Source organism: Anas acuta, chromosome 2, assembly GCF_963932015.1.
Source record: "Anas acuta chromosome 2, bAnaAcu1.1, whole genome shotgun sequence".
Lineage (NCBI taxonomy): Eukaryota > Metazoa > Chordata > Aves > Anseriformes > Anatidae > Anas > Anas acuta.
Window position 1 is genome coordinate 115515020 of NC_088980.1, and position 12542 is coordinate 115527561.

The 12542-nt window shown below is 35.9% G+C and overlaps 1 long non-coding RNA gene across 1 annotated transcript; it reads right to left on the reverse strand.

Moving 5' to 3' along the window:
• Positions 1–248: 248 nt before the first annotated feature.
• On the reverse strand, positions 249–10505 carry LOC137851057 (uncharacterized). Its single transcript, XR_011092979.1, has 4 exons — positions 9484–10505; positions 7657–7768; positions 5943–6093; positions 249–5377 (listed from the first exon to the last, which is right to left on the reverse strand). It is a non-coding gene; the product is annotated as an uncharacterized lncRNA (long non-coding RNA).
• Positions 10506–12542: the final 2037 nt, after the last annotated feature.

Sequence of the window (12542 nt, forward strand, 5' to 3'; positions counted from 1 at the left end):
TTACCGAAAGGGTTGTTAGGTATTGGAACAGGCTGCCCAGGGAAGTGGTGGAGTCACCATCCCTGGAGGTCTTTAAAATATGTATAGATGTAGAGCTTAGTGATATGGTTTAGTGGAGGACTTGTTAGTGTTAGGTCAGAGGTTGGACTCGATGATCTTGAGGTCTCTTCCAACCTAGAAATTCAGCTCCTCCAGGTGACAGTAAGTTTACAGCCAGAAAAAAAAAAAAAAAAAAGAAAAAGAAAAAAAAGTACAGTTGAAGAAATGCCGCTTCTCTTTCCTGTTGTTTCTATGTTCCAGTTTTAAGTGAATAAAAGCAAGCCTGTAGAGTTTGAAGTACCTAAGAATTCTCTCAGCTGCAAAGTGCAAAGGAAGAAGCTTATACATCAGATGTTGCTGAGGTGACAACATTCAGATAAAACCAGTACTTAGCAGACAAAATACCAGTGGAATTTCAAATGGATCTATTTCTTGCAATGTTGTTATTATTTTCAGGTAAGAATGATGTTACATAAGCCAATTATAACTAGTAATTTTCACTGTAGTTCGAATCTTGTCCCAATCTTGTGTAAATTTTGAAAGTATCACCTTCAGCACATGATCTAAGGGTTTCTTTGTAGAGAATAAAAATATATATCCAAGTAATATTTTCCCATTAAAAACAAATATTTAAATAATTTTGACCTTCTCTTTAATTATATATAACATTGTCCACTTTCATCCTCAGACAAGAACCATGCTTCGAAGATCTGTTTTGCACAAGGTCCGCAGGCAATTCTAAGCAAGTGTTTGAAGACCTCTGAAAACAGGCCTAATGTTACTTGCCTTCAGGGTGGTTATCAGAGTCAAACTCTCATCTAGTGCTTACACTAAAGAATTAACCTCATTATCATACAGGAATGACTTCTGAGTGGCTGTAGCAGTATTAAAAGAACAAAGGGAGCTGGATTTTATATACTTAATAAGGGATTTTAGTGGGTCAAACACAATATGGGGAGACTGGTTGAATACCAGTGAACGGTTTTGTAAAAAACAGAGCATACAACAGGTTACTTGTTTCCAAATTTAATTGCTTTGCTGTGGGAAAAGAATTTAGGGTAATGTTTGCAATGGAAGCATTTTTGCTGAAATCTCATCCTATCCATAAATCTTTTTCTCAGTAACATGGGTTGTTTGTTTTTATGAGCTCTGAAATCTGTTTTATTGCTGTAAAATATAGAAGCATGGATTACTTAGGGTCTACTTTCATTTGATTTGATGTGGGTGGGTTTTTTTTTTATTTATTTTAAAGAAATTAACCCTTTAATTTTATATTGCTTTGTGCCTAACTTAACCTAGGCCACAAAAACATGATATTTTAAAAGGAAATGTATATAGTTCTGAGGATCTGGGCATTTCTGTGCAGCTACATGATTTCATCAACTACAACTGCATCTCTCCACACAGACCTTCACTGATTTTTGTCACTTCCTCCCATTGCCCTTGTCAAACAGGATTTAAGAAGAAGGAAATGTTCTGTCCATGTTCATCCTGAAAATCACAGCCAGCATCTCCAGTACTATGGTGACCACAGGACAAGTAGTATTGTTCCTTTCAAATCCTCCCTTCGTCTTGCTATTTAGTTATTGAACTAACTACATCAAGAAGTAGGTACAACAAGGGTAATTGGAATCAGGTTACTAGTGTGCTTTCAGCAATAAGAGGTGTATGAGGAAGGAAAGCAGAAGGAGATCTATGTAAGAGTGGTTTAATTGACTTTTGGGTCCAAATGAGGCACTGCTGCAATTTCATGGAATTCCATGATGTTACTCCTGAGAAAATATGGTCTGTAGAGAGATTAACCCTCTAGGAGAAAATGACACTTTCTCATAAGCCCCTATTTTGCTTTCTGGAAAACTGGTTACGCCTTGAAAGCTTGGAACAGGGTATGAAACAAAAGGGAAAAGAGCAATTACCAGTCAAGGTGGATATAATTAGGCCTAAATCAATGTGATAGAAGTTAAACGCCTCATTTTTATAAGATGGGAAACTGTGTAAGACATAAACAAATTATAGCTTTTTTTTTTTTTACAGTAATAGAGGCTCCTTGGAACATAAACAAACAGATAGAACCAGGAAGGTTTATGTCAGAGTGCTAATTAAAATCCCGGCCAAGCAAGATAAAAATACTTTGGATTTAACAAGAAGAAGAATAAAACATTTTTTAAAAGAACATATGGACAAGCTTTTTCGCAAAATACTTATATCATTACAGGAAAAAGATATGGAATAAATAACTGGTGTGTGGAAGATGGAAAATATGTCTTAAATGAGAACTTAGAGTTGGTTGTCAGGACAGTTTTATTAAATGCAAAAACTGAATACCTCTTTAAGCATTTCACCTCCTTCTATTCCCAGTACTGGAAACACCCTCATTACTACAGCATAGACCATTAATGGGCCAGATTCTCCACCTTTACTAACTGCATCTGGAGCTGTCAGCCTATGAGTCCTCAGGGGACAGAGAAAGAAAAAACAAAACCAAACAAAACTAAACAAAACTAAATCACAAGTCTCAATAGAGTTAAAACAGTAGAAGTCTTCAACATACATATGTTAGCTAAACTGGAACAACAGAGGTGCAGATGAATATTCCCTTCTCCAGCTGTGCAAGAGAGGTGCTATTCTCTGGCAGGAGGACTGTAACAGCTAACTGGCAGTGTATAAGGTATGTTAACTTCCTCCACCATCTCAGCTGGTTGCAAGGGTCTCTATTAACTTGAAGAGTGGCATAAAAGTAATTAAACACTATTTGCTTAAACCCAAAGTCCCCACAGTTTGTATGAGGCTAAACATTTATGAGTGCAGAAAACAAACAAACAAATAAACAAACAAACAAACAGACTGGCACAAAGAAATTGATATCTTTTGATAGTCGTGTAATTGGTTAAAATTAGTGATTTTGGTAATTAATATCTTTGTGGTTTAGACCAATTTCCTAAACATTTAAAGCTTTTTATTACAAGTTTGTTGAAATCCAGCAATTAGCCTGTTGTCTCTTTGTGACTTTCCAGATGAGTCAGCCATTTTTTTTTTGGATGGTTATGCAAGAATTTCTTTATTTTCATTCACAACAACCAAGTTTAACTTTAACTCCCTAAACACTTCTGTATTTTTGTGAACTTATGCAAAATCATTTTTGTGAATGTTCTTGTGCAATGGACACTGAAACAAAATGGTCTACAACAAATTAGTGTTTCTGAGTTACTCCCCTGCTTCTAATATTTTTTTATTTTTATTTTTTGAATTGAAATTTTAAATAACTGAATTCTAAATCACATAAATCTCAGTCAATACAAATTCTGGAAATGGAATTGCTTTGGAAAGGGAATAACTCATCATGTTTGGATCACCTTCTTATTTTTTATAAAAGAACCAGTAATTATTAGCTATTATCAGCTGTGTATTTGTAAAATGGATACATGGATTCCAAAATATATTTCTATTTCAAAACAGAGTAAAATGATCAAGTGTAAGACATGTTGATTAAGGAATTATTTCTCCTTGGTATATCCATCACAAAACACTTAACAAATTGGTGATGAATAAATGGGAAGGGAAAGTACATTAGGTAGGGATGATCAGGTAGGGTAAATACCTGAGAAACAAGTAGGAGATGTTCAAAAAAACTTTTTCTTTATGTGTACCGCCTTAGCAATTGTTGGATTATTCATACATGTAGGAGAAGTCAAACACTGATACTTAGAAAAGAAACCTCTTAACAGAGGAGGAGACTTATTGGAAAGAAAGCACAGAATTAAAAAGAGAGTTGTACCAGTACTATACAACTTTTTGAAGTTTGTTTTTTTTTTTTTTTTTATTCCCTGATCACTAAAGATTAGCTATACTATTCCCAAGATCCAAAAAGTGGTTGCATTCAATTCTGCACTTTCTTTCTCCCCAAGCTCTGTTGCTCTGTTAACCATTATGTCTATACATGTCTATGAGATATCTCAGTATCCACATAGGACTAAGAGGCATGAGAGCCCCATAAGATCTAAACATATATCTTAGCAATGTGAAGCTTAGACACAAATAAAGCATGTCCATTGCCCCTGTGGTATTTTAAATTATTGTTCTAGACTTTCTACGTTTCATTTGCTGTTTTTCATATTGCAAAAGGTTTTGTCTCCTTGTGTTATATTCAAATGTTTTTACCTATGATTTGTCTTTTATCCACTAGTTCCTCATATCTTTTCAGCAAATCTTTCCAAAGATGCTGCCTTGGAAAACATATATAGAGTCCACATATACTAAGAAATGTTAATGATGCATTCTTAAGTATGCATGTACAAACCCTGTTAATGGCAGGGGATGATCAGTACAATGCATCACATTCAGGAGTACAGCTTGCTTGTGTTACTTTATGTACTATATGGCACACAGTATGGTCAACAGAGTATTAACATTTAAGTAGTTGAAGCATATGAGATAAAGCATATTAAAATATCTTTATCAAAAGACTTGTCTAGAAAAAAATTAAAAATCTTCCAAGCTTTCCTGGGAAACTTGTATTATTCACAAACTATTCATTCAGTTAAAAATATTCACTATTTTGAATGAAAATAAAACTATTATTTTTAGTAAAAGTTAAAGACAATTTATTGTCAACTAACATTGTCATTCTTTTCCATTTTCTTTATTTAAGTTTAAATAATCAGAAATTATGAAATGTTTATGAAGACCTGGTGCTTCCTTTCTTTTCTCTCTCTCCTCTATCTCGTCCTCATCTCTTTGTTCACCAACAAAAATTTATCAACAAATGAGAACATTATTTTAAGTTCTATGCTTTTTTGGCTAATAATTTAACCACCACAGGTTTATTTTACATTTCTTTAATCAAAATAAAGCTAACAACTGAGAAGCAATAAGCAATGCTTTTGCTGCTTTTCTGTGTTTCAAAATCTAGTGTATTCCTTGTTCTTTTATACAATTGCTAGTACTGCATCCATAGAAGAAAAAATACAAAGTGCTCTTGTACAGATCCAGTTCCATAATTCTATTCAGAGTGTTTTCTAAGTCAAATATGTGGGATATAATCCCCACTGCTAGCCTGATTTGTGCTTCCATTTTCATGTCACTAACTTCTATGAAGATAGAAGCACAGAAGTTAACTCAGGTATGTCCTGATATTTTTTATGGAATATATTTGAGGTACTCAGCTCTAATTGAATAGTTACTAACTTGATGAGGGAATACAAGCCAGCTATGCTGCAGAAATTCCCAGCTCTGTTTTAGATCCTGGTCTTCCACACTTCAGACTCACATCCATGGGGACAAAGCTGCAACATTGGTCTATGGCCACAACTTCCAGGGCTTCTTAGAATCATAGAATGTTCTGGGTTGGAAAAAAAAAAAAATGAAAGATCATCTAGTTCCAACCCTGTGCCATGGGCAGGGACACCTCCCACTTGGTCAGGTTGGTCAAAGCCTCATACAACCTTTCCTTGAACACTTCCAGGGGTGGGATATGCACAGCTTCATTGGGCAACCTGTTCCAGTGCTTCACCACTCTCTAATAAATTTCTTCCTAATATGTAATCTAAATCTATTATCTTTCAGTTTAAAGAGTTTTGTTGTTGTTGATTTTGGTTTTTAAAGAGTTTAAACTCCTTGTCCAATTAGTACATACCCTTGTAAAAACTGTCTCCAGCTTCCCTGTAGGTACCTTATAGTCTATAGGGCACTAATACTATATATTAGTATAAGGTCTCCCTGGAGTCTTCTCTTCTCCAGGTTGAACAACCCCAACTCCCTTGTAGGAGAGCTGCTCCAGCCCTCTGATCATCCTTGTGGCCCTCCTTTGACTCACTCCAATAGGCCCATGTCCTCCTTATTTTGGGGACCCCAGAACTGAGCACTAGCTTGGGTCTCACAAAAGTGGAACAGAGGGAGAGAATCACCTTCCTTGACCTGCTGGCCATGCTTCTTTTTATGCATCTCAGGATATGGTTGGCACAAGCACATCGCTGGCTCATGTTGAGCTTCCCATCAACCAACACCCCCAAGTTTTTCTCCGTCAAGGCTTCTCTCATAGGCTTCTAAGCTTCTTGCCTGGATGTAGAAAAAAAATGTTAAAATAATATCCTTTTTTATCCTTTGTCATTATGACCACACATTTTTTACAGAGTAATAAAATAATTTAGGTTGGAAGAGAACCATAGGTATCATCATTCAAAGCATGGGCAATATCATGCAATGCATTGCTTTCATTAATAATACTTATTTTAGAACATAATTTGTAAGGATTTTAACTATTAATAGTTTTATAAAATTAGAAATATAAGTTCGTCTGATCTATTGTAGTAGATTTTTGGGGAGAAGAAACTAGAAAGAGTCAGTAAGGAAAGTAAATAACAGAAGGAGTGGGTGTTCAGGAAGCTGCTATCATTTCTCCTAGAATATATTTTAAGGAAAACTTGCAGCTATTCCAAAAATCAAGGAGTCTGGTTTTGCATTTCCCTTTGGAAGGGACTTTACCACACTGAGATAATTTAACCACTAAAACTTCCAAACCAGGAAGAGGCCAGGGGCAAAGTTGTTTGGATTTTTACACTGTCCCCAGCACAGTTTTTTATTGCTGCATCCCCTCAAGTCCCTAGGCTGCAACAGATATCAAAGTCAGCTTTCCAAATCTATTTTTACAATAATTCAAGCTGTTTTAATGCAGTGTTTTAACATTTTTCCATCTGTAGTACATTTATAGTATGGAAGCCAATTATATGTGAAAATATAAAGTGGTCCCAGTTAATGAAAAAAATACAGACCACATGTAAGCAGAAGTATAAGCTCTGTGTTATTCCTTACATTTGTCCAATGCAGCCAAATGTAAATACATTTCTTTCAGCTTGTTCAGGAATGTTTTTAGTACTATATACTGCATTCCCATGTCTCAGCTTTACTCAAAGTAGATGTGAACAATAAATAAAATTACCACTAATGTTACTTAAAAACAAGACAAAACAAAAAAAAAAGTGGCTGTTATAATCAGACAAGTGATGCTATAAAAATGATATCTCAGTGTTTCATATTTATTCTCCCTCAGTGACTTCCTTATCATATGTGCTCATTTTGCAAGTCAAAACAAGATTCTTCTACCAGTACTGCAGTTACACATGTTTCTTGGAAAGCAGACAATGTTCTTCTACTCTCTTTTCCAGTGATAAGGATTTTAGAATAAAAAATATTAAGAAAAAATATACCCACCATCCATCATATGGATGATGGCACAGGAGATTAAATAATGAGACTTTGCAGTACAGATAGTGGAAAACATTTATTTATAGTTAAATGTATGAAAATAATACCAAACCTGAGACTGCCGTTTGTGATTGTGTTTCTGATTGCAGTGTCTTCACACCAACAGCATGCCATAAGGTATGGCAACCATAGGCATTAATGCAGCACAGACTTAGATAGTGTAGCATGTTTAAAACAGCTGAAATTGCATTGTCTTGTTAGTCAGCATCTCTAGTGAGCTGAACGAGAACTCAAGTCTGGATTTGGCTCTGGGGATATCCCCTTCTAGTAACTCAGTAACTCAGAAAGGGGCACAGAGAAAAATTGCGATGCAAAGGCTGTTTCAGTATTTCCTTGTGGGAACACAGATGAGTATACCTCAACATCATCCTCTCCCTTCCCACCAGCTGTTGTCCAGCTGGGGTGGCAGTTGGAGTGTGCTGAAGGGTTTGTCCTCAACAGATGCCTTGCTCACATTTCTTGAAATACCCTGAAAGGCCAGTGTGACATATTAGACTGCATCCTAAAATTTTATGTACTATGTTCGTTTCCATGTTTCCTGGCAGAATTTTGGCATATGTACAGAAAAAAAAGGAAAAAAAAAAAAGAATCTATAATCAAGATTGTTTTCTGCCTTGAACTGTCTTCAACATTCTTCAAAGAAGACCATCACTTTTTTTCAGACTTCTAGCTAGTTAAGGTGAAATCATGAGTACTCAATTGCTATACTTGAAAACACATTATTTTATTTATTTTTTTTTTTACTGCAGATAAGGTGTACATAGAATGACTGCTGGAACAAAGACTGAATTAAGGCTGACATTAAAATGTTGGTTTGCCTTGCTTTACAATATTTCAGTGTTCAGATTTTATAGATTGAAAGGTTCTGGATTTGTCATGTGTATTTACTGTATTCACTCTTTCTTGACAAGAAACTATGTCTTCCTGTTTCATACGGACAGGACCGGAACTATGGGTTTATGAAATGGAAAATTTAAAAGAGGTAAAAACAGCTGACATATATATTTGCTCTAACTTGCTTGCTTTGATTCGCTTGAATTTTCAAAAAAACTATTATTTCTGCTACATACTACTAATAAAAGCTTCTGTTTTTAAGCAGCCAGGATTAATTTATGAAGCTTTTGTTTAAACAATCATTAAACAAAATAAATTAATAGCAAAATATGTGCTACTTCTGATAATCCAGTTAAAATAACAGCAAGACTTATCTAATAAATACTTTCAAAGTTTCACTGAACTACCATTGGAGCATCTGCCGTATTGTTCATTCCCTCTATTCTTCTGCACGAAGGAGGCTAAGTTTATATTGCTCTGATGTCTATTAAAAGAATAATCTTTTTTTCAATAATTTTTATTTTGCCTGACTTTTTAGAACATTTGATGCACTCTTCCTTAGAGTCCAGAATTTACAAGTTTCAATTTGAATGGAATACACAGATTTAGTGCAAACTACCAAAACTTATGTATTTATGTAACTACGAAAATTGTACTAATGTCTTCCATGGGTCTATCTGTGACTCTGAAACTGTATGTGCTAGTATACATTAACATGTCTCTTAGAGAGAGATTTTAAACCCTTTTGAGCCTTTTGCAGCCTCAGACTCTGATGATTGCCAAAGATCTTCTATGTTTATGTAGATACCACCCAAGAAAACCTCCCAGTTCTTAACTTCTCTGTTGTTTACCCTTTCCCATTCCATTCCACTCAGCCCTAAACCAGCTTGTCCTTTAAATGTCAGTGAATGGAAACACATTGCCCTCTCACAGACATAGGTACAATTCACATGATTTGCACCAGAATAAGCAACAAACAAGTTGTGTTTACAGTCAACGTATTTTACTTTAGAAGTTCAGCTTTGGGCACTGGCAAGTTACCCTCAGAATTTCCTCCAGCTTGCCCTTTCCTTGATTATATTTTTTTTCCCCTGATAGAAATCTCTGAATAAGCTTTTACCTTTGCTATTGTTTTTTCTTTCTTTGCAGCTGGTTCCCTTTCTAATGTACAGCTCACTCTCCACAAATAACTCCTCTAGCTGTAAATAAAGTAAGCAGACACTGACTTGTAGCCATGCCACCCAAATTAGCTATAGCTCTAATCACATTTCACCTTTCCTGTCTGAAATGAACAACAATCAAAACTGGCTGCTATTAAAGTCCTGCAAAGCATATGAAAAGCAAACTCACCAATAAAGTTTCACCATGTTTTTCTGAGCCATATTTATCTGGTTCATATTACCGGAACTTGTGATGTCTGTGTAGCGCTGGATCTTTGCCCTCTCCTTTCATTTGTTTTCTTCATAACTAAAAAGCTAGCCTAGGTTAAACAAATATATATATATATATATATATATATATATATATATATAACAGCTGTAATCAGCAAAAAGAGAAAATCAGATATAGTGTGAGATATCTGAATCAAACAGCACAGCTAGGGGCTCAGCTCTGTGATGCTGAATAAGCTGGAAGCTGTTCTCAGGATCCTTTGTTTAAAAACTGAGTACTGAAGAAAGAATTTCAGCCAAGTACTGTCCCACAGTAACTGTAAAAGTAATTTCATTCCTTTTTCATTTCCTCAGATTACAGGCAGTCAAGAACCACACATAGACAGAAAATCTATTCTTAGATTCACTGGAATAAGTGAATCAGTTCAGATTAGACAAGAAACAGCACAAATCTTTGACTGAAACTTTAGCCAAACAAATCAAGACAGTTTTGGAATATGAAGGAGTTTAATTAGCTTTGTATTATTTACTCCAACTCTTCACTTCATCATTTCTAGTGAAATCAGACATGGAAATATTAAAATAAATGGGAAAAAAAATGTATTCTCATTTTGTTTCTACTAAATCTGTTTCAGATAGTGAACCAGAGAAAACCTTCCCCTCTCTCAGGACCTGGGAATTATATTAGATGACAAACTAATAATTCAACAACATGTCATTTTTACAAGAAGGTAAATCTCTTCTGAGGATGCAACAGGACTCAACAGTGTCACACACAGAAGAGAATTATTCTGTTCTGCCCAGCTGCTGATTAAGGCTCAGCTAGGGTGCAGTGCTTAGTTAGGGACACTGCAAGAGGTGTGAACAAATCATAGAGTATCCAGGGAAGAGCAAAAAGAGCAGTAAACTCCTAGGATATGTAATCTGTGACGAATGAGTGACGAACCTTAATATCTTTACCCTTGTAAAGACAAATTTATATGGAGAAATGATAGCTGTCTTCTCCTATGTAAAAGTGTTATAAATATTTATATGTATTTAGTGACAAATTGCTTACCATAAGAAAGAGAGGAGAGGAGAGGAGAGGAGAGGAGAGGAGAGGAGAGGAGAGGAGAGGAGAGGAGAGGAGAGGAGAGGAGAGGAGAGGAGAGGAGAGGAGAGGAGAGGAGAGGAGAGGAGAGGAGAGGAGAGGAGAGGAGAGGAGAGGAGAGGAGAGGAGAGGAGAGGAGAGGAGAGGAGAGGAGAGGAGAGGAGAGGAGAGGAGAGGAGAGGAGAGGAGAGGAGAGGAGAGGAGAGGAGAGGAGAGGAGAGGAGAGGAGAGGAGAGGAGAGGAGAGGAGAGGAGAGGAGAGGAGAGGAGAGGAGAGGAGAGGAGAGGAGAGGAGAGGAGAGTTTAATTTGTTGGAAGAATTACTTGAGTTACTTAAGATATTGGGAAAATCTTTCTAGATTTATACAGAAGAAAAGTCCCCAGCCAAATGGGTTTCATGGAATACCCTTCACTGTAGGTTCTCAGAAGACAGGTTGGAGAAATTTCTCAAAGCCACTAAGTTCTTATAAAATTATTTAAGCAATTGCTTAAATACAACTAGTTGATATTCTTCCAATGCAGAAAATTTTATTAAATAGATCCTTGAGGTCTCTTTCATCCTTACATTTCTATTATATAATTTCCGCAACTGTGATTTCTGTCACATCCACTTTACTTTCACAAGGCATGCTGGAAATCAACTTCTGAAGCTTGTTCATTTTGAAGTCAAAAAGCTCTAGAAGAGACATTTCATCCACAGTCTGTGTTCCCACTAGAACAGTCCATTCCCATGACATAGAAGCTTCCATTTGGCTGCTATATGGTTGGACTGAAGGTCCCAACCAACCCAAGCTGAAATGAAGCACCTGGGTCCATAGACAGAGGGTGTAGGTGGAAGCTCCAGGTGAGAAGTTGGTCAGGGCCATTAAGGCATGTTAGTGTCTTCAGAGCCAAGATAGGAGCACGGCCAGCCTGGCAATTACAGATGGTCACTAACATCTGAAGACAGGTGCTTCACACTTCCCTTCAGAAAACTGCCTACTGCTCAACTGCTCAACTTTAAACTACTTTGAGTATTGAACAATAACAGTGAAATCCAGATTTTGACCACTATGGCTGAAATATTTGTATTTGCATCTCCAACAATGCCTACAAAGAAACTGTAAATTATTTTAGGTTTATGCAGGATATTTTTCCATGTCTCTCTGCATTTGGAAGCAAACAGATGCACAATAGCAAATAATAAGATTTCATTTCAAACATTTAAAAATACATTCTGGTGCAGATATGGAAACTAGTCATTTATAAATGAGCTTCTTGATAGAGAAGGTAAATAGATCCCTATATCATTCCTTGCTAGAACCAATGCAAGATGCATGTGTCATATTTACATCCTGCTAACTACAGAAGAGCTATTGTTTGTGTGTCAATTTATTCCATTTAACTTTGAATACAATATATTATATATGAAAATCTAGTAAATCTAGCAGAGCAGTGCACAGTGTAGGATTGCCCCAGGTTTGGGACCTTTTTGAGCTTCCACTACTAATAATGTTGCTGTGTGCTCGTTAAAGATTTTTTTTTCAAAAAACTTCAGGATAAATTTGCTATCAAAATGGGTGACAAGCATTTTCACAACAAATAATGATATTTTTAACTCATAATTTACCATGCTATGTAATGTTGTAAATTAAATAAAGCTATTAATTCTGAGTGAACATATCCTTCCAGTGAACAGCAATCAGTTCCCATATGACTGTGCTTTCCACAAAAAGGTGGGGGGAGGGAACAGATGGAATATATCTCACATAAGGAAAAAGACAAAAAGTGTTTCTCCAGTACTTTCAAAACCTGAGGAGGGAGTTTTCAGTCTGGAATGATAAACTGAATACAATCACTGTTAAAATTAAAAAGAAGCAAAACTGATTAAAATGTTTGTTTAAAACCTAAAAATAAATCTGACATCAATTTTAGTCTCCTTCATTCAAA